This window comes from Schistocerca nitens, chromosome 8 (assembly GCF_023898315.1).
Source record: "Schistocerca nitens isolate TAMUIC-IGC-003100 chromosome 8, iqSchNite1.1, whole genome shotgun sequence".
NCBI classification, from domain to species: Eukaryota; Metazoa; Arthropoda; class Insecta; order Orthoptera; family Acrididae; genus Schistocerca; species Schistocerca nitens.
In genome coordinates this window covers 188,262,900-188,290,071 of record NC_064621.1, presented here as the reverse complement: position 1 = coordinate 188,290,071, position 27,172 = coordinate 188,262,900, and positions in this window count along the sequence as shown.

Here is a 27,172-nt window from a genome sequence, read left to right as displayed (position 1 = left end):
TGTGAGTGAAAGGGAGAGGAAGAGAGAGAAAGAGGGGGAGGGAGAGAGAGAGAGAGAGAGAGAGAGAGAGAGAGAGGGGGGAGAGAAAAGAGTGTTATATGAGAGGAAACATTTACATGGGAAGGAGTCTTAAGATTGCATGTTGCATATATTAGCTGCCTAAAGGTTGGGGTAATACATTGGTTAATGCTATAAAATATGCAGATAGATGTACTTTTGTGCCAGTAGTTGATGTACATACAGTTTTAAGCTAACAAGGGTACAAGCTGTTGGTGTGATGAATTATCTGTGAATGAGGTCAATCTCTTGTAGTCTTGGCAGCTGTCAATATTTATGGTAAATATTAGGTGTGTGTGTGTGTGTGTGTGTGTGTGTGTGTGTGTGTGTGTGCATTTTTATGAGTGTAGGCAGTTGCTGAAAACGGAGATGATACTATTGTAAATATTGTCATTTTTGTCATTTAAGATACAATTCTGATTGTTTCATTTGATGTTTGTATATTTGGAGTGTTTCAAGGATGTCTAGTTTTCTGCCTTTTGGTTGGATGTGTAAGATGCTAGTACTTCTAACCTATAACAGACTAAGGTATCACGTAATAAAATATCGGCGTGAGCTCATAGAATACTCAGTTTGATTGCCTGCTTGTAGGCCTTACAACTCAACAGTATCAGCTTAAGCAAACCCGCCAATACAAATTCGAAATATGACAGGAATAATGATTGAAGCCACTGACAATGCTAGGCTACCACAGAGAGGAGACAATAGTAACTTACAGCGGCACACAACCGACCTTATAACTCCAATTTAGTATAATCAGAATAAACAATTTCGTGTGTAAGAATTACATACAGTACCATGACAACCTCCGAAAAACTCTTATTACCCAATGTAGGTGCTGGTATTGAAAGGCACCTTTAGTAATACAGAGTTCGAGTGTATTCACTTATTGGAAGGGTTTCAACTTTACATCCCTTTCCAGATAGCTCTCTGTTTACACACTTCTATAACTTCTGCATCTAAAAAAGGACATATAAATGCACATATAACTGACTCAGATTTAAGCAGAACGAAACAGTACCTTAGTATGGCGCCAATGGCTTCATTTGCTTTACACGTGGGATATCTTCACCATTATTAATTCCGAAATATGTTCAACAACGCGTGGGAGCAAGACGTCGCCGTGGTATCAGCTATTTACTTCACATAATCTCCTGCACAGACACAAGGCAGACGAAGAGTTTTCACATGCAACAGCCGCGAGAATCACACATTTCCTCCGTCACGGCATAGACACATCTCAATTTCAGCGCCCAGTAAGAAGAACCTATAAATGCCTTCGCAGCGGAAAAGCCCCGAAACACAACAGTGCACCACCACGAAGCCAAACCCGAGGTCCCATCAAGTCACTGCCGGGATTTCTCGCTGATGCTGCCCATAGCGTACAGGCGTCGTACCACAGGCCTCACGGTGAACATCAACAAGCCACCTCCGACCCTGCGAATATCCACTCCGCTGTGTCTTTACTCTCTCCGTTAACCACCCGACCACCGGCCTGAATCGCGGAAGGCAAAGATGTTAACCGTATAATCGATGGCAGCGATGCCATTCTAAGTGCGAGAAGACTAGCGCCAACAGCGCCACGGCTCACATACTTTAACTTGTGATATTACAACCTCAGCCATTGCAATGTGTTACCTTGACTACATTGGTCTTTAAGTTTGATTTCAAAGACCACAGGTGACTATAAGTTTACCTCCTAACAACAATAGCTTAAACTTTTAAGCCTTCCACTTGTCTACTTGATCTGCCAAATTAAACCTGCCCTCTGACAGTGGTAGATGCTGCAAAGTAAAATTGGATGCTAAAAAATTAATAATGTGGTCACCAGGTCGTTATTGTACTCTGCTAGTGATGGGTGATTAATATGCCAACATGGGTTTAATTTTTTTTTAATGAAAAGATTATTAGTCGTAAACTAGAACAAACAAGACAAATTCAGCGAGACGACGAATCATGAAATGTTGACAACACGAACAGAACCAAGAAATAAGTAGCACTTCACTGGGTGGCGGCTGGTTGGCGAAGACTAAAGTTTATCTGTGTAATCTATTTACCCTTACTGAAAATATGGGTAACGCAATCTCAAATCATTTAAAGCTGAAGAGACTTCGATGCATTTATTTTACATAGAAGTCACACTACCATGGCAGCTGCTGAGAACAAGCGGCGAGACTGTGATTCTTTTTGTCCTAACAAGCCAGAGTAGCAGTATTATACCTCCTTCTCGATGCTTAGCGCTGACTCAGTTGACGGTCATGGTGTCAACATCGACAGAGTTCCGAGATGCGGCGCCTGTAAATACGCAGAATAACGGACAGGTTATCTGTCAGACGCATCACAATTACTCTCTAACGGAGCACTGAAGACTCGGCAGATTCCAGTGTGTGACACTCCCATTCACCGGTGATACCACGGACGAGTTTGATTCTCTTCCATTGCAGTGTACAACAGGAGATGAAACGTCAAGGGGGTAGACTTGATATGAATAAGGTTATCTTTTGTACTGCGAGTTGTCCAAGATCGTTGAGGGGCAGACTGTTGGTGCAGCTAGGATTTGACCACCAGCCCCATAGTCAAAACCAGTGCCAGTGCAGAGGTACACTCAGGATGAGAGTCCCAAGTGCAAGCCACTTATAACAAGCGTCAAGACCAGAATTGCCTATACAAACCAGAGTATGAATCCGAAGACCATTTCTCTCATCACCTTCCAATGAAAAATCGGTAAACTCGAAAAGTGCAACAACATAACTGCCCCCACAAAGATTTCGTGCCAATCACAATACTTTATGAACACCACTTCTCCCCTCTAGTTCGTTTGCTCAACCTCTCGACCAATCGTAACCAAACTTAATAATATTCTTTTCTTTGATGGAGAAGCAGCCAATCCCTTATTCGTAAATTTCCGCATAGTGAGGAGAAGATGTTACGCTCCCATTACTACTTTAGGCAGCATGTTTTCAAAGTTTTCATTTACGCCAAAAGTAATCAACACATTTATCACAAGGATCATTGTCTTGATAGGCTGAATGTTACAGAATATCCGACCATTGGCTTCGGCTAATCTAAGAGGGGTGCTTTTGTGTCCCAATATAGAGCTGCCGTAAATGTTGTGTTCCATCATAAAATTCTTCTGAAGCCCGAGGCTTCCCAAAAACTCAGCAAGCAGAGGGACGACAACACCTAATGGTTCTGTCTGTAGCATCTCTTCAAAGGCGCACAGGGAAACTCGCAGACGCCAGCTCCATACACAATGGCCGTTTACGAAAATGTCAAAACGCGTCAGCCGGGCGACCTACTTTCTTTCCTGTGCAATTCTCCCTACTGTGGCCAGAAACGCGTAACAGGTAGGCCCTGGTAGGCTGTCTTTCGCCTCTTCGGCCGAAAGAATTATCTGCACAGAGGAGGAGAAATTCATGGGATCAGCATTCCTTCCCCGGTAAGTGTTTTGAGACGTTCCTGTCCCTAGTACCTGCAAGTGGCTACCAAGACACGAATGTCCACTACAAGATTTACAGTTAAATAACCGAAACGCCTGCTTGTTCCCTGCTCCAGAAAATACTGTTCGAAGGAGACCTACAGCAAAGATGCCGCATGCGTTAACAGCGTTAACAATGTATACACTCGCATCAACGCCTGCTCATGTTGATAACCTCACGTCGTCTCACAGAAAATATCTTGGGTGTAACAACAGTAAAGAATAGCCTTGAATATGAAAACAAGTGAGAGAGTGCCTTGTCCTCTCTCAACGAAAACAAATGTATTCCTGACATTTCAAGACTTTACGTTGATTGTTTCTAAGTGCTGCGAAATTTTCTTTCCGTCCGTGAATTCCAATGTTCGATCCAGCTATCTTTTTAATGAAACATATTGGCAGTTGCGAATATGGACACAAAAAATGGTTCAAATGGCCCTGAGTACTATGACTTAACTTCTGAGGTCATCAGTCTCCTCGAACTTAGAACTACTTAAAACTAACTAACCTAAGGACATAACACACATCCATGCCCGAAGTAGGATTCGAACCTGCGACCGTAGCGGTCACGCGGTTCCAGACTGTAGCGCCTAGAGCCGCTCGGCCATTCCGGCCGGCTGAATATGTACACACACCAGCGGTATAATGGGAAGACGACAGTGAAAATTTGCGCCCAACCGGGACTGGAACCAATATTTCCCGCTTATCACAAACGGTCGCTTTACCTTTTGGCTATCCGCTTGGACTCACGACCAGTACCAAACTTCCACATGTCATCAATCACGCGTCTACTACGTGTACTCGTACATCCCCTATGTATATTCCTGTACACTGGAGACATTTCAATTGAAAGCAGCTTGCCTGGTGTTGGTGGATAAATAGGCTATTTCTAAAGTGTCTCCCTTGTACGGGAATATACATAACTGATGTACAGGTACAGGTTTCGGCCACGTGGGTGACGTCATATGAAAGTTTGGGTGTGGCTCTGAGTTGTACTTGGATAGCCAAGTGGTAAGGCGACTGCTCGCGGAAAGCGGGAAATCTGGGTTCGAGTCCCTGTTCAATAGAAACTTACATTAGCATCTTTCCACTAAACAGCTAATGGGCATCCATATTCGCAAATGCGAATGCATTTCATGTATTTCATTACGACTGTAGTTGCCGTAATGCCTATTCACTGGTACTTGCGTGCATGTCCGAATGAAAATGGCATCGTAATTCGGAATAACGCACGCACTACAGTAACGTATCTACTTCACGTGCTCTCTGGAGTCCAGGTAGCGACTACACGTAACAGCAAAGTTCTCAGAACTTGAAGAAAACGGCTGTGTCAATAGTCGAAATATTTTGCATACTATGAAGGAAAAGTTAGGTAGAATAGCAAGAATCACGATATTAATATGCAATGAACGTAATATCAAAATTTACAGACACGAAGAGGACCATGTGAAAAATTTTCATACCTTGAGAGAAAAATTACATATTTCGCCCAAAAAAGATAGAAGATACGTTATGTTATTAAAAGTATCCGAACATCCCCAAAAAGACACGTTTTTCACATTAGGGGCATTGTGCTGCCATCTACTTCCAGAACCTCCATATCAGCGACCTCAGTAGTCATTAGGCATCGTCAGAGAGCAGAATGGGCGCTATGGGGAACTTACGGACTTCGAACATGGTCAGATGATTGTTTACCACTCGCGTCATACTCCTGTACACGATATTTCCACACTCCTAAACATCCATAGGTCCTCTCTTTCCGATGTGATGGTGAAGTGGAAACGTGAAGGGTCACGTACATCACTAAAGCGTACAGGCCGACCTTGTCTGCTGACTGCAGAGACCACTGCCAGTTGAAGAGGGTCGTAATGTGTAATAGGCAGACGTCCATCCTGACCATCACACAGGAATTCCAAACTGCATCAGGATCCACTGCAAGTACTATCACAGTGAGGGGGGAGGTGAGAAAACATGGATATCATGGTCGAGCGGCTGCTCGTAAGCCAAACATCACGCCGGTAAACGTCAAACGACGCCTCGCGTAGTGCAAGGAGAGTAAACACTGGAAACTGGGAAAACGTTGGGTGGAGTGACGAATCACGGTACGCAATGTGGCGATACGATGGCAGGGTGTCTGTATGACGAATGCCCGGTGAACGTCATCTGACAGCATATGTAGTACCAACAGTGAAAATCGGAGGCGGTGGTGTTATGGGGTGGTCATCTTTTACATATTTCATTTTTCATGTTGTTTTTCGTGGCACTATCACAGCACCGGCGTCCATTGATGTTTTAAGCACATTCTTACGTCCCACTGTTGAAGACCAATTCGGGGATGGCGAGGACCTGTTCATAATGCACGGCCTCAGGCGGAGTGGTCACATGACAATAACATCCCACTAATGGACTGGCCTGCACAGTGTCCTGACCTGAATCCTACAGAACGCCTCACCGCCCGACATCGATACCTCTCCTCAGTGCATCACTGCGTGTGGAATGTGCTACCATTCCCCAATAAACCTACCAGCACCTGATTTAACGTAGGTCTGCGAGAGTGGAAGCTGTCATCAAGGCTAAGTGTGGGCCTATACCATACTGAATTCTAGCATTACCGATCGGGGGCGCCACGAACTTGTAAGTCATTTTCAATCAGGTGTCCGGATACTTTCGATCAGATATTGTGTGTAGCAAGTAGCCCGACACAACCATAGAGGGCATTGCTCTTTACAAGAAATACATTTACATGAAATTGCATTGAAGACAAAATTTCCAGAATGTACGTTTCGAGTACATTTATAGGTGAATGTAAATCATGGAAGTAGGGAAAACCGGGAGATAAGATGATTGGAGTGCTTTGAAATCTGTTGCTGTTGAAAGATAATGAATAATAAGTGCACTAATATCATAGGAAGTGAAGATACTCTCCGCAGAATTGGTGAGGAAAACATAATTGAAGACGCACTGGAGGGATAGAATGATAAGCCACGTGTTGACACATTTGGGAATACTTTCTGTATTACCAGTGGGAGCTTTTCACCGTAAAAGCTGCAGCGGCAGGGTAGAGACAGAAATAAGACCCACAAATCATACGGACATGTTGTGCAAGTGCTACTCTGAGACGAAGGGATCGGCACAGGAGAGGAAGACGTAGTGGATCGTTTCAGACCAATCAGACGGCTAAGGGTCCCAATAAAATATTAACATTAATGATCTCTAATAGATTTCAGATAATATTAGACGCCAGTTTCACGCGAATGGGCTGACTATGGACGATTGTTTTATCGAGCAGCTACAGGGGTTGAAGAGAAGAACCTGAGGGCTCGTGGAAATCGGAAGAATCTTTGTTTGTAGGCTGTGTGTCTCCCTGTTGCATGAACGACAGCTTTTACATGACGTCGAATGGTGAAATACTTGTAACGCGCATCACACAGGCGAATAAACATCCAGAAACGGCATCTCTAATTCAGTAAGTGTTCTTGAAGGACAAAACGAATCACGTCTTCTCTGTAAGAAATTTACCGACAGGTCAGGGACTTACGAGCCCACACAAGGTATTGTGCTGCGTCATCGTGTTCACGAAACGGGTCTCGCACAACTTTACGGCTGTAAATGGGTGCATTATCGTCTTCTAACGCAGATAATTCACAACGGAAACGCTGCGCTGGGTGAAGCTAGTCACTATGGTCACTTAGAACACGAACGTAAAACTGATCAGTAGCTCTATCATATACGTCAAGAAATGGACCAGTACGACGTTTAGACATCACGTCCCACCGCAACACTTCCGATACGGACGCAGACAGTCAACTGTATATATCAGTGATACATCTTCTGACGGACACGTCCGAGTTCGTGACATTGTTAGTAATGCCAGAGGCAAGGGTTGAAAATTTTTGCCGGACCTTGACTCGAAACCGGATTTACCGCTTCTTATGAGTGGTTGTCTCAACCGCATCCACCATCAGGAATTGGTCTCTGACGGACTCAAATTTCCTACTTTTCGCACGCTGCAATACAGCGTCCCTCATGCTTTTCGTGCCGGGTAGCGTTAGCTGAAAGAAGTTTTATGGAGATTTGTCCTCTGCTATCTTGCTTCAAAGACACTCTGCCAAAGCCACTCTGCCACTGTTTCCTCCAGTCGATAGTCGATGACATTACAATCGACTTGATACTTCTCATGTCACCAATACCGGTGGGCGTTATCTAACAAGTCAGCTCCTTCAACTACACCTAGTATCTTTTTATTGAAATCGTAGGGACCATTCATTGAGAAAATTTGACACCGTGGTATATTTTGCGTCCGATGGCTGTCACAGATAGTTACATACTTTATCAGTAGGGAGTAGGCGGGTACAGAAGATCTGTGTTGTGTGTGTTGTGTTGTTTGGGGAAAGAGACCAGATGGCGAGGTCATCGGTCTCCCCGGATTAGGGAAGGAACCAACCCGGCATTTGCCTGGAGCGATTTAGGGAAATCACGGAAAACCTAAATGAGGATGGCCGGACGCGGGATTGAACAGAAGATCTCCTTTGAGAGCTTGTAATATACAGACATTTGCATAATTTTGAGCAATTCCAGTATTCCCAATGTAAACTTTAATGTAGTGGGAGAAACAAAGAGAGAATAAAGTGTTTTAGGGATGTATAAGTTTTTACATGTCGAATGCCTCAGTCAATAAATTTATTTAAAGACAGTTCCATCTTCGAACTTGGTTGTACTACTATCACTTATTTCACGCGATTGGCGGACACACGCCAATTAAAGCACTCCGTCTTCAGGCCACAAGTGGCCCACCGGGACCATCCGACCGCCGTATCATCCTCAGGTGAGGATGCGGATAGGAGGGGCGCGTGTTCAGCACACCGCTCTCCCGGTCGTTGTGATGGTTTTCTTTGACCGGAGCCGCTACTATTCGGTCGAGTAGCTCCTCAATTGGCATCACGAGGCTGAGTGCACCCCGAAAAATGGCAACAGCGCATGGCGGCAGGATGGTCACCCATCCAAGCGCCGGCCACGCCCGACAGTGTTTAACTTCGGTGATCTCACGGGAACCGGTGTATCCACTGCGGCACGGCCGTTGCCTTTACGCCAATTAAACCGTGGAGAATAGTGTTCTATGTGATATAACATGAGATTTTATGTTTCCGTACATATGCCACTACGCCAGCAGTGCTCTTCAGAAACTTGTTGAATTTGGAAGCTGTTCTTGCTCGAGTCTACTGCGACAGCAGTTACAGGCACTGCTTAACAAACGTGAAGCACCCGGAAGACACGGTCGGATGTCAGTGTTTCAGACAAAGCTATCAGTACCTACATTACTTAGAAAATGGCCTCATTGTACGTACCCGTTCCGCCAGATGGTCGAAGCATTCAATATCGAGGTCTGTGACTCACAGAGACGTGACGGGCGATGTTGAACTTCATTGGAATCTGAGGTCTGGCATACTCGTCCTCAGCCTTCCGGTCACTCACATCTGGCCACCACAGGGGAGAAGCTATGTATTGTGCTACATGCTCATTGTAACCTCTTCAAGTCTGCCCTTGCCATGCGAGAATAACTTATGGACTCTAAGTAGCATTCACTGTCGTTCAGCAACGTAAGTTGAAGACAAGGAGCAACTGAACTAGGCAGTGGTCAGATGCGAAGGATGCCCTTAACACCACGGCTGCCTTTGGAGTGGGATCGTGACTAGAAGGTACGGATTGGTGATGAACGGCATCGCACTGTGTGCAGCGGTGAATCGCGGTTCTGCACTACCCCGGATGACATCGTGGCCCAGGATGGAGACGGCGTTGGAAGAGGTTCTAGTCTTCGGTTCCTGTGGAGAGACATATCGGTGTTACTGCTGGCGTCATAGTGCTGGCAGCCATAGGGTATACATCGAGTTTAAGTGATGGCTGGCAGTGACTGGCGGAACTCTGGTGGCATAATGCTGCGTCACGGGCAACGTCATCGCGTGTTACCTCTCACACGCCAACACTGTAGCGCCATGGTCGTCCACGAGTAATACATATCTACATGAACTGTCTGTGCGTTCTTATGGTACCCCAGTAGCCAGCAAGATCCGTGGATGTGTCTCCGAAATAACATACGCGGGGTCACTTAGGATATTAACTCCATCCTAGTGGTGGATGTTACAAAAGTTACGTAAGTTATGGACAATTTTTCCTCATGAAAGGATGCAAAAGCTTCCTGACAGCCTTTCCAACAGAAAAAGTGCATGTCTTCAGGCCACAAGGGAAGCAACATCAGACTGATAAATGTCATCTTACTGCCATGATATTTGTAAATGGGACACGGTTATGTAATCACTGAATTAATATCACATATCTTCTCAAAAAATTTCCTCCGCCCCTTCGGGGGGCAACACTTTCTTATCAGGTTGTGTACTAAAATGACAGACGTACAGTCGTGAACAAAAAGAGCGAGACCCATCGCCTTTTCGTAATGGTGGTCCGCACGGCTTTAAAGTCTGCTACACAGCATAAAAGGCAAGGCGACGAAAATCTACCAACATACTATGCACAGGCGTGAAATTGACAAACCATCTGAACTTTTTTAGGCTGTTTTCAATGACTTGTAGGACTATATTAATACTGATTAGTGTGTTAAATACAACACGTAAATATAAGACAGAACTGAAAGAGGAAACGCTAATTGGTATGAACTGTACCAAAAAAAAATGAATTTCAACTTATCGAGATAACATAACTGTTTTAGTAAGACAAAGAACCCCAGATCGTTACGAATTAGCAAAATATTATCCGCATTCGGCCGCGAAACGGTCTGCGTCAAGGTTCAGACCAGTCACACTGGATTATCGTTGCTGACCTACCATGAAAGTGTGCGAATTTAGCAATGCCTGAAGATTCATAACGAAATTCAGTTAAAAATCATTCAGTGCCACACTTAAGTCAATTCCATTATTGACGGAAGCGGAAAAAGTAGGCAGTAACATGTATGAAATTCTACAAGAGTGTCATATTGACATCCACAGGGCGCCAGTACAGAATAATGGTAGCGATAAAACGCATTGGGGGCGCGAGAATTTCTTAAAATTGCTCTACTGATATTCTACCTGCCTCCATCGAGATTAGAACCGAAATCAAACCAGACCTTCCTTTCACTACGCTAGCAGACAGGCCAGGCAAACAGCCCTCTATTATTACCCCATACATGAATAAGCAAATTGATCTGCAGTTTCTGTCGCATAGAGCTTTCTGGACTCAAAAACATGAATTCTCTACCTTTATGTCACCGCTTATGTGACAATCATTCGGGATGTTTATCGAAATAACAAAATACTGTTATTAGGAAGTAAATTTAGTAGGATAATTCTGCACCACCACAGGAAATAAACGGCTACATAGCAGCCAAACGTATTCTACACTGTTTCGAATTCTCCACTAGACTCGCCACAGCCAGAAAACGTTCATTAGCCGAAGTGTTTCTTAAGCTAGCTAGCAATGGGAATGTTCGCACTTCTAAAAAGTGGTGGCATTAATACTGGGATTTGAATTACCGCGTGTATAGGCAAATGGATTCTATATGCATTCCTGTAAACGTGATTTGGATCGAAAGCGTAGCTACGATTAATATGCTGATGTATTGACTGCAACTAGAATATTTCGAATAAAGAGTAGGGGGTGTTATTTATGTTGCCCTCATCTTCAGTAGCTGTCGTAGCTGTTTTCGTTGTTAGGATTTCGTCACCTAAACCGGTAAAAACGGAACCCTACTAGTCTCACTTTCTTGACCGTCTATCGGTGTACCCAACCCTTAAAACCCGTTTACCTCCAGAACGGGTGGGCATAATAAGCGGAAATGTATCGCACTTCTTGCGGTAACCGGTCCCTTGGTGGTGTAAAAAAGTGAGCTTCTATGTCAACGCAATCTAAAGATACGGCCGTTTATGTAAAGAAAACTTACGCGAAAGGTCAAAAAATGGCTTCAAGAACTATGCGACCAATCTGCTTAGGTCATCAGCCCATAGACCTAGAACTACTTAAACCTAGGTAGCCTAAGGACATCACAGACATCTATGCCCGAGGTAGGATTCCAACCTGTGACTGAAGCAGCCGTGCGGTTCGTGACTGAAGCGCCTGGAACCGCTCGGCCACCGCATCCGGCGAAACCCTATTCATCTAATGTATAATAATAATATATACTGTCTACTGAGGATAAACTGTATTCGCCAGCAACTCAGATCGTTTGTTCACGGAACTTTTACGAAGCTACATTCAATCTTTGTTCGAAGTCGTCTGCAATATCCATTAATAAACACCCTAGGGACGTCGTATGCGATATCCACTTCTGAAGACGCTGGCGGATACTGCAGTACCATAACAAGTAGGTAAGAATTTATTGCTATTGGTCCATGCATGACACTTTATTTCAATATCAATTTAACGCGCCTAGGTGTTCGTAGATGGCTGAAACTAATTAACAAAAAGTAAATAAAAAGCAAACAACTTCGATGTTCAAATCAAATGAAAGTCACATGTCGCAATTACAAGATAATTTCATTGTTACATCTACATGACTACATCAACAGGATTTCTTTGCAATCCAGTCTTACGTGCCTGGCAGAAGGTTCGGACTACTTCTCTAGTCCCACTCATTAACAGTGTGTGGGAAAAAGGAGCACTTAAATCTTTTCTTGCGAGCCTTGAATTACATTATTACTATGGTTTCTCCCTGTGTAAGTTCCCGAGGAAATAAAGTTTTGGCATTCAGAACAGATGTTGGTGATTGAAATTTCGTGAAAAGATCTCGCGGCAACGAAACACGCTTTTGTTTTCGTGAATGTTATTCCAACTCAATTATCAAATCTGGGACCCTCTCTCCCCTATTTCGTGACATTACAAATTGTGCTACCGTTCCTTGGACGTTTTTGCGTGCACAGTCAATCACGTCTGTCAAGGATATTATAGCAGTGGACGGACAAACGTAGTGGAGGCAGTGTTTTCAGTTGGCCTGTTGCGTATTCTTAGTGTGCGGCCAATAAAACGCAGTCATTCGTTTGCCTTCCCCACAAAAGTATGTTTTCGATCGTTCCAGTTTATGTTTTACTGGGTACTGAGATGAACTGACAGTGCTTCGACTTGTGTTTTGTCATGTAACCGAAAGTTAATTATTGTTACTGGACGCAGCTTTCGTGTTTAATGTTTTCCTCATTCAACAGAGTACACTCCTCGTACACCACATATAGCCGTTTCAAAGTATTGAACTGTTACTGATGTTACCAAGTTGCAGTGGTCATCTTAACTTGCCGTTTGAAACAAAGGAAAATATTATAGCGAAATATAGCAACTAAGAAGCGGAGTATCCACATAAACAAACATTTCCGGTTTACGTAGTTGCAGTAGGTCTACTACACAGTAACGTAAATTAGGAGCAAAGTCCATTAGTAGATCGTTATCAGGAAAACCGGTGCTCATAATGGCTCTGAGCACTATGGGACTTAACATCTATGGTCATCCGTCCCCTAGAACTTAGAACTACTTAAACCTAACTAACCTATAGACATCACACAACACCCAGTCATCACGAGGCAGAGAAAATCCCTGACCCCGCCGGGAATCGAACCAGGGCGTGGGAAGCGAGAACGCTACCGCACGACCACGAGCTGCGGACTCTCGTAATGCAAAGTACCACAACAAGAAAGAAAGTTTCCAAACATGTCTGAGTAGTCGAGGAAAGTGGACGCATTCTGTCTACTGAATCCCGACGCACGCCCCTTACGAGGGGACACGCCAAGTGTCATTTCCCATTCTTGCTGAAACTTCGCTCAGTAAAAGAGGGGACAAAATAAGCTGGTAAGGATTCAACTCAAGCGGTGGCTCGGCGGGTACCATAGCGACTTCTGAACTTTGCGCTGCGAGTTCGAAACCCGGTTTTTCCTTTTTTCCCCCCTCACTCTCTGAATTATCTACGAATGCTTATTCCAATTTATGTTGAAACACTGTTGTCGTTATTCGTCAGTTAATTTACTGTGTAAAGAAATAAGTTAAAAAGGGAACGCATAGTGCGTAGTGGGCCGATCACTCTGTTTTAGAATTAATTCAGAAGCTAAGATCACTTACATACTGTTTACTGGAAAACCGGTTTCAACACACTAAGGGTGCCATCATCGGATCTGAATGTAGATTAACATTTATAAACCATTTGGGTATAACGATACATGAGGCAGACCAGATGAGTTTAGATCAGCTGGTCTCATTCGTTTATTATTTTTTTCATTCATTAATTACACATATAGTTAATTGGCGAATAATGACAACATTATTTCAACATAAACTGTAAAAAACGTTCGTAGATAATTCTGATAGAGAGGCAGGAAAAAATAATAATAAAAAAAACGAATATGGTGTCGAACACGGGAATCAAAGTTAAGAAGGAACGACGGTAGCCACTGAGCCACCGCTTCGACTGCGTTCTCGGCTGCTGAAGGTATCTACACTACAGCAACAGCGCTGTGATAACTTTGACCGTCGGTTTCTCGGAAACGGTCGAGTGTCTGCAGGTAAGTCGAATCACATGTCCGCTTATTTTGTCCTCTCCTTCACTGAGCAAAGTTTCCGGACAGTCAGCCTATGACACCTGGCGGGTTCCCCTCGTTATTCGAGTCGCTTCTTACGCCCGGCGAAAATTATGTATGCCTCACAGTAAACTGCGCCACTTGGAAACACGGCGAGCGGGGATAAACACGTTTTCCTTCTTATAAGGCAACCTTCTACAGCTAAAATTCACGAAGTGTTCTTCAGGTTGCCTCAGATATTTCAGATATGTTTCTTTCGTTAGGCCTGCAGCATATGCAAAACGTAAACATTTCATTTCATGTAATATTTATCAGGATAAGACATGACAAGAGTGGACCAGTCCCTTCTGAGGAAAATTACAGATTCTGCTCCACTATGTAATGACACGGGTACGGGCTAGCGATCTCTCGTTTATGCCATCGATTTCCGTGTTCCACATACTTTGCCCCTGCGTTGTGGCTGCCATCGTGGAGGAGGCAGTTAGTTTCCTGCTAGTGCTGTTTCCGCAGCAGATATTAACCGCGACGAATCATTCAGTCAACGGTAAATGGCCCATCTGGCTGAGGCAGACAATAGCGCTATAATAGCACTCCATGCAGAGGGATCTTCAAATGGCTATATAGCAAGAACTATGGGTCTTCACAAGTCGACGGTAGCCAAGTGGATCAGACGAAAGGAAGAGTGTGGTAACCTGAATAGGAGGCCTCATGGCCGTCGCCGCAAAACAACAGCAGCTCAGGATCAGCAGATACGCTGTTTCAGTGATAACCACCCATTTGTCAACGCACGACAAATTTAGCAAACTTTGGGTCTCAATGTTAGCAGTAAGACCGTCACTCGTCGTCCAAGGGAAGGTGGACTGAGAGCTAGAAGCACTGCTGTGAAAGAGACATTGATTGTATCCCACAGAGGAGCTCGCCTTGGTTTTGTTGCTGAAAATGTCAACAAACCTCTCCAGTTTTGGAGGAGAGTGATTTTCACGGACGAAAAAGTTTTCTCTACGGCATCAACCGGAAAAGTACTTGTTTACCGGCCTAAAGGTGCTAGGTATAATCGAAAATATATTTACAGTTGCCGGAGGAGAGGCAGATAGTCGGTAACGGTATGGGCATGGATATCGGCTGAAGGCTGTGGGCTCCTGTGGGAAGTGGAAGAAAGATTCGATGGGCGCAATTACATATAAATTCTGGAGAACGTGACGTTTCCTTCTGTGACAACAAGATTTGGCGATGATCAGATCATCTTCCAACAAGATCGCTCGCCTATTCATATGGCACGTGTGGTTAAGAGGTGGTTCGACGACCATAGTAATACACTCCTAGAAATTGAAATAAGAACACCGTGAATTCATTGTCCCAGGAAGGGGAAACTTTATTGACACATTCTTGGGGTCAGATACATCACATGATCACACTGACAGAACCACAGGCACATAGACACAGGCAACAGAGCATGCACAATGTCGGCACTAGTGTAGTGTATATCCACCTTTCGCAGCAATGCAGGCTGCTATTCTCCCATGGAGACGATCGTAGAGATGCTGGATGTAGTCCTGTGGAACGGCTTGCCATGCCATTTCCACCTGGCGCCTCAGTTGGACCAGCGTTCGTGCTGGACGTGCAGACCGCGTGAGACGACGCTTCATCCAGTCCCAAACATGCTCAATGGGGGACAGATCCGGAGATCTTGCTGGCCAGGGTAGTTGACTTACACCTTCTAGAGCACGTTGGGTGGCACGGGATACATGCGGACGTGCATTGTCCTGTTGGAACAGCAAGTTCCCTTGCCGGTCTAGGAATGGTAGAACGATGGGTTCGATGACGGTTTGGATGTACCGTGCACTATTCAGTGTCCCCTCGACGATCACCAGTGGTGTACGGCCAGTGTAGGAGATCGCTCCCCACACCATGATGCCGGGTGTTGGCCCTGTGTGCCTCGGTCGTATGCAGTCCTGATTGTGGCGCTCACCTGCACGGCGCCAAACACGCACACGACCATCATTGGCACCAAGGCAGAATTGACTCTCAACCCTGAAGACGACACGTCTCCATTCGTCCCTCCATTCACGCCTGTCGCGACACCACTGGAGGCGGGCTGCACGATGTTGGGGCGTGAGCGGAAGACGGCCTAACGGTGTGCGGGACCGTAGGCCAGCTGCATGGAGACGGTTGCGAATGGTCCTCGCCGATACCCCAGGAGCAACAGTGTCCCTAATTTGCTGGGAAGTGGCGGTGCGGTCCCCTACGGCACTGCGTAGGATCCTACGGTCTTGGCGTGCATCCGTGCGTCGCTGCGGTCCGGTCCCAGGTCGACGGGCACGTGCACCTTCCGCCGACCACTGGCGACAACTTCGATGTACTGTGGAGACCTCACGCCCCACGTGTTGAGCAATTCGGCGGTACGTCCACCCGGCCTCCCGCATGCCCACTATACGCCCTCACCCAAAGTCCGTCAACTGCACATACGGTTCACGTCCACGCTGTCGCGGCATGCTACCAGTGTTAAAGACTGCGATGGAGCTCCGTATGCCACGGTAAACTGGCTGACACTGACGGCGGCGGTGCACAAATGCTGCGCAGCTAGCGCCATTCGACGGCCAACACCGCGGTTCCTGGTGTGTCCGCTGTGCCGTGCGTGTGATCATTGCTTGTACAGCCCTCTCGCAGTGTCCGGAGCAAGTATGGTGGGTCTGACACACCGGTGTCAATGTGTTTTTTTTCCATTTCCGGGAGTGTATTACTGTAATGGAATGGCCACCTAAAGGAGCTGACATGAATCCCATTGAGAATATTTGGCTATAAATGGTCAGAGTAATAAGAGAAAAGGTGCACTCACCGTCGACTCGCCGACAGCTTTCTGATGTTATTCATGATGCTTGGAATGAGGTACTTGAATCTCCTAGTTATGTGGCTCGAGTTGTGGGCTCAATGCCCAACAGACTTCGAGCTGTTGTGGAAGCCGAAGGAGGTTATACGCGATACTAAGCAGCATCAGCATAGGAGTTTTTTTTTTCAGTCATTCACCAACCTGCTGTTTCAAGTTTTATTTATTTATTTATTTATTTTTTTACAAACGTATATTTTATATAATTTCAAGGTAACTTAGTAAGTGGAATGTGGACAAAAAATGGGTTCAAATGGCTCTGAGCACAATGCGAGTTAACTGCTGAGGTTATCAGTCGCCTAGAACGTAGAATTAATTAAACCTAACTAACCTAAGGACATCACACACATCCATGCCCGAGGCAGGATTCAAACCTGCGACCGTAGCGGTCACGCGGTTCCAGACTGAAGCGCCTTTAACCGCACGGCCACACCGGCCGGCTGAATGTGGACAAACAAATTAATTCACATCAAGATATGTAATATTTAATATGATAAGAGAAGAAATACTCACATTATATTTTCATGCAGTCTATAAAAAATACTTGATACGCGTGTATATGCAAGAAGGGTACAAAACAATCCAGTACAAATGAAAAATATTAAGGACGAGCTCGCCGATGAAGGCGTAATTGGAGAATAAAGGTTGGACTAGAAGCAGAGGTAAGGAGGCCCGAAAAAGCAGAGAAAATTCAAATACCCAATAGACTTTGAGCCGTTGTCGCAGCAGAGGGCGGTTGGTATATGCGATTCGGGGCAACAGTAGAATAATAGTTTTATTTACTGATTTTTGAGTCTTTATTTTGTGACGGCTAAACAGTGCTCTGACATTCTAATCTATGATTTCATTTTATTACAAAGTATCTTTCCTTCAGTGAAAGTCAACGGTAGTAAGTTTCAAGATGTGAAGAGTAACTGGAAGTTTTTAATTTGTGGAATAGCGTATTTATCAGTTAATATTTTCAACAAATCTGTAGTTATAGGACATATTAAGAAGCAAGTCAAAAATGGCATTGTGGAAAGGTCAGGTTGGTCTCTAAAGGGTAACGACGGTAAAATAGCAAATTCGAAACTATGGGTAACAACTATTGTTGATGGTGAGGAGCCATAATCGATATGCCACTATTCTGTAATTGTATTTCTGAAGTTTATCGTCAATCCTAGGGCTGAAACCGATACTCTGTTTTACGTAAAGAATATAAACTTCAAAATTTATTTAGCAGCGCAGAATATTAAATCATAGTTTATCGATCAGGAACCTAATCCAACTGCCTTTAATTTTATTCTCACGGATGACATTGAGACAGTAAATAACAAGAGAAATAACAAAACTCTCAGAATCAATATAGAGAATTCAAGTGTCCAGTGGATTCAAAAGTTAGCTGTAATAGCGAATAATTGCCCTTTACTGACTCCTTCATGCCTACGTTTTCTGTGAGACAATGTTTGAAACTAGAACTAACAAGGTAAAAAATTTTTCCACAAATTGTTAAATTGGAAGTCAGAGAGCCAGTTACATAAATTACGATGACAACAAACGTTTCTCAAGTAAACTGATCACAGGAGGCATCCAACACATTTATTGTGTGTTACATGCACAGTATGTAAACTGGCAACGCCACCAACACACAATACCACTAACAAGGGAACTTCCCCCTCGCACCCCCTCAGATTTAGTTATAAGTTGGCACAGTGGACAGGCCTTGAAAAACTGAACACAGATCAATCGAGAAAACAGGAAGAAGTTGTGTGGAACTATGAAAAACATAAGCCAAATATATAAACTGAGTAGTCCATGCGCAAGATAGGCAACATCAAGGAGAGGGTGAGCTCAGGAACGCCGAGATCCCGTGGTTAGCGTGAGAAACTGCGGAACGAGAGGTCCTTGGTTCAAGTCTTCCCTCGAGCGAGTAGTTTAATTTTTTATTTTCAGACGATTATTATCTGTCCATCCGTCCGTCCGATGCGAGGTAACTGCGCCGTAGTATGATGACGCTACACCTAAACAAACATTGCGACTACAGCGCACGGAAGAGAGAGTTTTCTTGCTAACGAGGCTTCCTGGCTGGCAGTTGACTGTTCGCTACTTTGGACGAGAGTGCATTAAATACGTGAGATGCATTCCGTTCCCAATATTAATCCAGCAAATATAGCTCGCGAATTCAATAACAATGTCAATTATTATTTTCGGAACTGTAAGGCATGGGAAAGTTCCTTCAGGGATCGAACGATTATAGAACATTTGTATGATTATTTCCTACATTTGTTGATAAACAGTGCGTGTGGTGATGACTGTCTGAAAACAAAAAATTAAACTACTAACTCGAGGGAAGACTTGAACCAAGGACCTCTCGTTTCGCAGCTGCTCACGCTACCCACGCGACCACGGCGCTCCCGAGCTCACACTCTCCATGATGTTGCTTATCTTGCGCATGGACTACTCAGTTTGTATATTTTGCTTATTTTTTTATAGTTCCACACAACTTCTTCCTGTTTTCTTGATTGATCTGTGTTCAGTTTTTAAAGGCCTATCCACTGTGCCAACTTATAACTAAATCTGAGGAGGGTGCGATGGGGAGGTTCCCTTGTTAACTATGAAACAACTGTAGCAAAACGGAGCATCCTCGTTATCCATGTGATGGATACGACGACTAATTCGCAACATAAATGTCAATGTAAGCATCAATTTCTCTTGGAACGCGCTTCCTGGACCAAATAACATACATTTCCTACGTCTTCAATGCGAATCCTGTAGCAAATGTAATTTAAAGGACATAAAAATATCGAGCGAATTTACTAACATAATTATGAACCACTCACGAACATAAGTCGATGGTCACATACTTGTCAAAAGTATTCTACAGTATTGCCATTGTCCATTAGACTAGAAGCAGGAAGAAAACGTTCGCTCAGCTGTGCTGAGATATCTTGCACCGACGAAGCTCGCGCTTAGAAGACGACACAGCATCGTCTGCCACCATTTCATGGGAAACGAAATATCTCAAGTATACAGTCTTAGACATAAAAACTGACCGCTGGCCGGCCGTCACAGAGACTAAGTCCGAGTCGTTCACTTAACGTGGCCAATAAAACTGACCGCCCCTGACAACTCTAAGTCAGCCATCACCACAATCTGGCAACACTGTTAGATGCGGAAGTGTTACGAGGAAGTGTTGTCTACTTTCGAGATGTTCTCGGATTGCGTGAGCCCGTGTTCTAGTGGAGCCGGCCGATGTGGCCGAGCGGTTCTAAAGGCTACAGACTGGAACCGCGGTACCGCTACGGTCGCAGGTTCGAATCCTGCCGCGGGCATGGATGTGTGTGACGTCCTTAGGTTAGTTCGGTTTAAGTAGTTATACGTTCGGTCAGAGGGATTAGCTACCCTCTGCAATAAAAAACTGAGTGAACGGATCAACGATCAACCTGAAGAAGTGTCCTACGACGTTCGCCACGAACAAAATCAACGAACAATATAGAACAAAATGAGATTAAAAAATTGGTAATCTTCGTGCATTCTAAACTTATGGTCGTCTGTTCGCGTCCAAATTATTTTTTAATTTTTTTTTTAGCACATTTCGTTCTAAAGTTATGAGTCTGATTGAGCATCGAAGATAATTCGCTTAACATTCTACCCACCAACAATAACAAGTGTTCCAGAAACAACTCCGCAGGACAGCTCGCGATGCGTCGCGATCATTAACAGCTTACGCTCGAGCGTTTCCTCGCGCAGCAGCGGCTACCGGCCACCGGCCAGACGGCACCCGCCGCCTGAAATCCGGCGCTACCCATGTGAACGCGGCGCCACGCTGTCAGTGTATGTACCAACTGTCATTTTCGAATTTGAAGTTCTAGTTATCATCTTGCCGTCAAGCATTGGATTTTGCACACTTGAAAATCATGAAGTACAGTTAAGCATTGTGAAATTGAGTCGCAAGTGGAAAAAGGTGTAACATCTGCAACACAACGTTTGCTTTTGGTATAACAGAGGGATGACTGCAGAGGAGGCAGCTAGAAAGATTTGAACTGTGTTTGGAGCAAGTGCTTTTTGGAAAAATACGCCAGAAAAATATATTTGTGTTTCAACGAAGATCGTTCTGGGATGAATGATTTTCTACATTAAGGAAGTCTCGACTACTGATATATGTGATGGATTACCATTTTACCAACATACGACATTGGCATTCAACAGGCAAAGTTCAGAAGTCTGGTGTAGGAGTACTGCATGCTCTAATTCGAAACAACAAAATTCAACGGAGTGACTGTTATTGAACGTCATCAGGTCACTCATCGAGCATTCCTATTCAGTACTGTTGCAGGTGACGTGTTATGATGCCTTTTTCGTTAACTTCCTAAGAAGAAATGAAATGCTGAGCCATACCAAAAGACGCAAACTAGAGGAAAGAGTAGTGTCAACATAATATTTTACATCTGATAAATACGAAAGTGTGTTTTGGGCTACGAACTGTGCCCCCATGGTGTGCGCAACATAGCTGGAATTTGTTGCCAACAACTGAGACACCTTTCGGTCGCAGTGTAAGAAAATCTAGCAACAAAACTACATCACCTGTGCTACTGCATGATAACTCACTCTGTAGATTTGAGAAGCAAAACTATCCAAGAGATTGATAGGAAAGTCGTCTCTGGCTCAAATGGCACTGAGCACTATTGGACTTAACTTCTAAGGTCATCAGTCCCCTAGAACTTAGAACTACTTAAACCTAACTAACCTAAGGACATCAGATACATCCATGCCCGAGGCAGGATTCGAACCTGCGACCGTGGCAGTCGCGCGGTTCCGGACTGAGCGCCTAGAACCGCATGACCACCGCGGCGGGCAAAGTCGTATCTCAGGCACTTGTATTCATAGGGAAGTCTTCTCTCAAGCACTTGTCCCTCCCGTCATATATTTGTAAAATTTTACCCTTCGCGCTCTTGATCGATCAACCGTCCAGGCAATTCACTTCTAGACGAAAATAGTCTTAAAACTACTCTGGTTTAATGACGTCGTTAGAACCAGTAGGTTTCTACAGGCGTAGAATTTGTAAACAACTTTAGCATTGTCAGATCGTTTTAGATATCGTGAAAGAAAATTCTGCTGCTGATTAATTTCTCTTTGATAATTACTGTTGCGTTTAGTAAACTAATCGAAAATGCAATTAAAATATTCACTGTACTAATACAAATTAAATTCAGCTTACTGCAGAAACATCACGATGGCAGTCTATCTTAATAAAGCATTAAGGGTCTCTCTGAGACAATTGAGTCTATCTTAACACGAATTAGTAGTATATTACCGACTTTTGACTTCGAAAAGATCTGTATTTATTTCATTTCCTTTACCATTCGTAAATATTATGGAAATGTGACATTTCATAGATAAAATTTTGTATTCACATCAACAAAAAATATGTCGGCAGAAAACAAAAGTGGCATTATGAATTTGGCAGTACCGTAAGGTTTTCGCTCTGACACTAAGAGTTACTGAAAGTACGAATTTTGCTCGATCGTTGTCTTACGATTCCCTTATTGAGTTTTTATCTGCCTGCTTGTAGCTGTGATACAAAAGAATTAGAAATCTAGCTTTCAGCAAGTCTCGAAAGGCGAACGAAAGCAGCTTGCACTTGGTAGCTAAGCATGTTACCTAAAAATGGCTCTGAGCACTATGGGACGCAACATCTTAGGTCATAAGTCCCCTAGAACTTAGAACTACTTAAACCTAACTAACCGAAAGACATCACACACACCCATGCCCGAGGCAGGATTCGAACCTGCGACCGTAGCTAAGCATGTTACCTGGGAACTGTTTTTTTCCTAAAGTGGGAAGACATCCTTTTGTGGTTGAATTGTTGGCAAATGTCAGTCAGGCGTGAGCCATTGGTCTAAGCGTTTCGGTGTGTTGAATTTGTACTAATGGTTTGTCTACAGGCTTTTTCTGTCCCAAATAGCATGTTGAAGTCTCCCATTAGTATTTTCATGTCATCTTGGTGAATTTCGCTCGCAGTATTTTCGAGTGTGTTCCAGAATTTTTCGGTGTTTTCATTGATGAGTATATATTATTTTTCTGGGTCGCTTGTTGTTGGGCCGGATGTTTTGGCCGAGCGGTTCTAGGCGCTTCAGTCCGGAACCGCGTGACTGCTACGGTCGCAGGTTCGAATCCAACGTCGGGCATGGATGTGTGTGAAGTCCTTAGGTTAGTTAGGTTTAAGTAGTTCTAAGTTCTAGGGGTCTGATGACCTCCCATAGTGCTCAGAGCCATTTGAACCTTTTGATTTTTGATGGGTGTGATTTCTTTGACAGAGTTGATGATAGATCTGTGTTCGAGAAATGCATTGCCGAAGATTGGTACGCCTTTCGCTACCTTTTCTTGTATTTTGCTCTTGAAAATGCAATGGATTCCCTAATGCAAGGTTTCATTGTCAGTTTGTCGTGGTTCTTGAAGAGCAAGGATGAGAATTTTTTTACAGTCTATTTATTTTGTGAGATTATTTAGTTTTCGTGTTTGGATCAATGTATCGATGTTTACTTTTAAATGCATGTTTTTTGCTTGTAGGGAAATTTACCAGATATCTCCGATATTCTCTGCCGTGCTAACCTGGACTCCCCAGAATCCAACTGCCGCCTGTCGACAGCCGGGTTGTGTACTACCTGGGGTAAAGTTGACTTTGCTTGCATAGTTCATGTTTGCTTGTGTTTCATTGGTTTGGCTTGTGTGATTTCAGGACCGGACAGGACCAGAGGGTCTTGAAGCCTTTGAAAGCAAATAATTTCAGCCAAGCTCATTGAGCTAACAGACGGTCACCAGAGTAGCGGTGATTTTCACTCAGACGTGTCTGGATTTTGGGTTCAACGGATTGAGTAGCCGTTCAGGATTGTGTTAGTATTTGGTTCACCCCTAGTATTTGATTTCCTCGGTACCACCCATATGGGGGAAGGTTTCCCCTATTCGCCACACGCGATTATTATTATTATTATTATTATTCTTTACTTTCTGAGACGTTAAGTCTGGTTAAAAATGAAAAGTGACGCGGACCTTGATCAGGCGTCACTTCCTTTTAACTGTATGGTATGTGTTATATTGCATTTAGGAACTTTCGGGTAATTGAACATGTATCAATAATTACTGATTTCTGTAGTTGTATATATACGTTTGGATGTAGCTCTATTGCATTGATGTACTGGTGGATATTGTGTGGTATGACTCCTGTAGTTGATAGTATAATTGGTATGATGTCAACTTTATCCTGATGCCACATGTCTTTGACTTCCTCAGCCAGTTGGATGTATTTTTCAATTTTTTCTCCTGTTTTCTTTTGTATATTTGTTGTATTGTGTATGGATATTTCGATTAGTTGTGTTAATTTCTTCTTTTTATTGGTGAGTATGATGTCAGGTTTGTTATGTGGCGTTGTTTTATCTGTTATAATGGTTCTGTTCCAGTATAATTTGTATTCATCATTCTCCAGTACATTTTGTGGTGCATACTTGTATGTAGGAACTTGTTGTTTTAAAAGTTTATGTTGTAAGGCAAGCTGTTGATGTATTATTTTTGCGACATTGTCATGTCTTCTGGGGTATTCTGTATTTGCTAGTATTGTACATCCGCTTGTGATGTGATCTACTGTTTCTATTTGTTGTTTACAAAGTCTGCATTTATCTGTTGTGGTATTGGGATCTTTAATAATATGCTTGCTGTAATACCTGGTGTTATTATTATTATTATTATTATTATTATTATTGTCATTATTATTATTATTGTCATTATGTCATCAGCAAACCCGATATGGTGTATCTTCCCACCGCTGCAATAGATGTGTATTGTTCGATTCAGTATTTCCATCACATAAATGTGGGTTATAATTACGTCACATTGCTGCTAGTAGACATACTTCTCACTTTTTCTTACACAGTTGCTACCTGTTACTCCATCATAGGAATTTATGTTTGCGGCATTGTTGCAATACAGACGTTAAAATTATCCAATTTCTTTAATTTCATTTCGATACCAGATCGTTCTAATCGGATTCAGTCAGGCTGTCTTAATGTGGATATCCGACCACGACTCTCATTATATGATCGACTGGGTAAACTACATTCTTAATCGGACTGTGGAATATAGACCACTTATCTATGACAGGGCCTGAATTCTTAAACACTGTGGAAAATAATAATCCAATTTGCTAATTACAAATACGTTTTTTAAATATAAATATATGAACTAACGAAATAACAGTTTATTTACAGGAGCAGATCCCCATCCATCATAGCAGAGCAGTGCGAGATTGGTTTCGGGGCCAAGAGAGGATAAAGCTGTTGCCGTTTGTTCCACGATCTCCAAACATCAAACAGATAGAGAATATGTGGGCAGAGGTAACACGGCCATTGCCACGTGAATCTATAAATGGAAGCGACCTTTGGGCAAATACAGAAAACATATGTTGGGAAGTAAACCATCACGCTACACTGTCGACGACTTAACGAAATCAATTCCCCTACGTCTTCGAGAAATCTTACGTAATGATCGTGGGTGGGTTGGTTACTAAAAGTATAAAAAAAACGTTGAAATGTGTGTGAAATCTTATGGGACTTAACTGCTAAGGTCATCAGTACCTAAGCTTACACATCACTTAACCCAAATTATCCTAAGGACAAACACACACACCCATGCCCGAAGGATGACTCGAACCGCCGCCTGGATCAGCCACGCAGCCCATGACTGCAGCGCCCCAGATCGCTCGGTTAATCCAGCGCGGCTACTAAAAGTATACTCGTCCGCAAATCCCATGTGGACAATTATCTGATAATCGGTCAAGCTTTGCTTTGTCGCAGCTCTTTAGCATACAAGTCCATTAACTTTCAGGCTCCTCCTTAGAATTCTTGCAATGAAAGGTAATTGATAAAACTCATCCACTCGACGCCAACTGAGGAACAGACTGGTGCAACACACAGTAGTTGTCACCCGCACTGGAATCAATGACTTTGTGCGTGTGCGCGGGCGCGTGCACGGTCGCGTGCCTAGATTACGGCCGAAAGTACTATGGTGATTGGAGCTGTATAGGACTTGCACCGGCATAAACCAACACTAGAAGCGTCTATGATTATATTACCAGATATCTTCTATACAAATCAACTCCGGTAAATTAACCTACAAAAAACTGGAGGAACGTCTGAAAAAACATCAACAGTATATTTATACCAACTAGAGTCAGTGCCATATGGTGTGACGTTGTAAACGAAACCATACCCACAGCGGAACGATTATGAAAAATCAAATTGAGAGCATCTTCATACTGCGACAAATGTGGGCTTGTAGAAACTGCAGCTCACACCTTCTTATGTGAAAATAGAATCAGAATTTGGAACTGGACTAGGAAGAAATTAGCACTATCAACAGAACCGCAGAGAGTCATATACCGATAACTGGAAATGTTACCCGTCCGCAAAGAATAACAGTTACTCGTGGCTTCTGGGACAATTACGGTGCAATAAACAAAACTTATAACTTAGAAGAGTGCATGTTTTATATTGCAGAAGAACAGTTTAAGCTGAAGAAGAATAACAAATATAAGGAATGGTTTAAATTTTTTTATCTATTACTTTATGTGGGCTACAAAGAGGTGGATAGTTTTATTGATTAGAAGAAGAATACTATTCTTTCACTTTGTTTTATTCCTGGAATATTCTTTTACGTTGGTTCTAAAATCAGAACTGTTCTAATTTGGCAAAACCCCTCCGGCTCCGAAACTTCTTCCGGTTGGTTGAAAAATATATGGCTTCCTTACATACCTCGTATGGATCCAGTGCATAATAACTTAAATTGTGAATATATTTCTGAATGAATGTTTGTTATTTATTTTTCCGTCATCCTGTTCACTGTTATAAGTTATGTTCCACAAGGAACGCACGCCATTGGAGGCGACAATCTGTAATTTATTTTACCTTAATTAATACTTCAATTTTGTTCTACAATTTAAAGGAATATATGAGTGCAAACATGGAATACATGTGAATAATGCAGCTGCTCAGTGACAGGTATGGGGGAGGCATTGGGGCCAGACCTTGGATTTTCGACCCCTGCCTCTTTGCCTCCGCCTACCTGGTGCTGAAAGTCTTCTCAAACTTTTAAAAAAATAATAGTGCAGTGGCCAGTTCGTCTGTCTAGTAAGCAGGAAGTCTAGGTTCGAAGCTCAGTCGGTCACAAATTTTCATCTGCCGTCGT